This window comes from Pleurodeles waltl, chromosome 5 (genome assembly GCF_031143425.1).
Source record: "Pleurodeles waltl isolate 20211129_DDA chromosome 5, aPleWal1.hap1.20221129, whole genome shotgun sequence".
Lineage (NCBI taxonomy): Eukaryota > Metazoa > Chordata > Amphibia > Caudata > Salamandridae > Pleurodeles > Pleurodeles waltl.
The window spans coordinates 1,603,650,150-1,603,652,208 of record NC_090444.1 but is presented as its reverse complement, the minus strand read 5'-3'; the positions used below and the strand labels follow the sequence as shown (position 1 = coordinate 1,603,652,208).

General features: G+C 40.6%; 1 pseudogene; it reads right to left on the bottom strand.

Annotated features, from left to right (window-relative positions):
* Positions 1-866: 866 nt before the first annotated feature.
* LOC138297600 (U2 spliceosomal RNA) lies at positions 867-1,045 on the bottom strand (annotated as a pseudogene).
* Positions 1,046-2,059: the final 1,014 nt, after the last annotated feature.

Genomic DNA, 2,059 nt, shown 5'->3' with positions numbered 1-2,059 from the left:
CAAGAGCTCAGCCAGTGGCGAAAGGAAAAAAGAGGCCCTGGCGTCAGGGTGTCTCCCGGCTCCCAGAGTTCTCAGCAGTCGCCTCATTATGCGTCCATTAGCATACCCACGTTGCCCAGTTTCTAGTTTTTGCATGCCCCTCCCCTTCCTGTCCACTGGGTCCAGCCCCTGGGTCGGAAGGTCGGGCCACCCTGGACAGCAGCCTGGCAGCAAGCGGCCGGCACCTCGCTTGCCCAGGACTCTGCTTAGGCAGAGCTTAGGCCTATAGATAAGGCTCAGCCGTTCGTGGACGGGCGGGGGCAGGCAAAGAAAGAAAAGGACTCTGTCTTTTCCTTCTGCCCACAGAGGACATGGACAGTGTCCACTTCTTCTTTTCTGCCAAAGGCAGCTGCCCCCCCCCCATCTTTCTCTCTCTCGCTCTCTCTTACCTTTCCTATCTTGCTCTTTCTATCTCGCTCCTCTTCACTTGCTGAAAACGCGGTAGATGAAGAAAGGCCTCTTGCCCTCTGCTTTGCTTCTTTTCCATCACTCGCTACCCTGGGAAATGGATCCAGAAACAAAAGAAAAACACTGCTGAAGATGCAGTCTTTTTCTGACATTTTTCTCCACCGAAGTGAAGCCTCTGAGCAGAGGACAAAAAAAATAAAAGGGGGGGGGGGGGGTGAGAGTCAGGGAATAAAATACCACAGAAATATAAAACGGAATAAATAAATAACGACATAAATAAAACAAGACACGGCTGCCACAAAGTGGCCAGGTTGGTTTTATTTACACACAAAGACATTAGCGCCACTTTACAGAGAGACAGTGAAACGCTACTTTTGCTTTTTCATCTTTTTTTTCAACAGCATGTTTTTCCCCGGGTGGGGAAGTGCACCATTCCTGGAGGTACTGCAATACCAGGTTGATGCATGGATTGGACAGAGCAAGCTCCTATTCCATCTCCCTGGTCCAAAAATCTATTTAATATATGGTCCCCAGATCGAGGACGTATCAGATATTAAACTGATAAGAACAGATTTTTTTCTTTTTTTGTAAAAATAGTCTTTATTGAAATTTTAGTACATATTTACATTTTAACCAATCCCGAACCATACGGGTGGTGATACATATGACTTGTCATGCCTTTATCTGTTAGGTCACATTTAAAAAATATCCATGTTTTGCATAATTTCTCTATTTACATACAGGTAGTAACATTTTTATAATGAGTCAAATTTAGTAAAGTATCTGAAAAGGCTAAAACTGTGATTTTCGATTTTTAAGAAACCCAATCCTTCCAATTTTTTTGTCTCCATCTTTTTTCTGCTTCATCTTTACCATAGGATTTATAATCCACCCAGTAGTAAGTCATTAATTTATCTAAACTTATTTTAATACAATCTTTAATTGTAAACTGTTTATGTTGATATATCCCTAAATTTCTAGTGATCAATAACCCTTCTTTAATACATGACACAATTTTCCACAGTAATAAGTCTTTTGTATTTGCCAAAGAAGAAGAGATTCCATAAAGAATGAGTTCATAATCAATAGATCTTTGTCCCGATATCCCTTTTATCAAGGGTCCAATTGTTTTCCATGTCTTTTGTGCAAAGGAACAGTTCCAAAGAAAATGTAAAACCGTCTCATCTGCGTGGCAATTCTCCCGTGGGCATCTTGGTGTTGCTGACAGGCCTCTGTTATGCTGAAAACTTTTTAAAGGAAGTCCTTTATGAATTGTTAGCCAACATAAGTCCTTTTGGCTGTTTGTCAGTTCAGTGTGGTTGGCTTTCTTCCATGTTTTCTTTGACTGCTCCTCGTTGAGATTGTTTGCTGGGGAAAGAATCTCGGTCCTCTTGATGGCTGCTTTGAAAGTCTTTTTGTTGGCAAAATCATCCAAGTCCAAATTTAAATATCTTAGGTTTTAAAAAAAAATATCGATCACATTATACATCTTTGGGATAAAAAAGGCATTTGGAATGGCATTATCTGGAGGTACAAGTTTATATTTTCAAAAAATGTTGTTTACATGATATTTTACAAAACATGCTGTTATATTTCTTTTTTCTTTTATGGC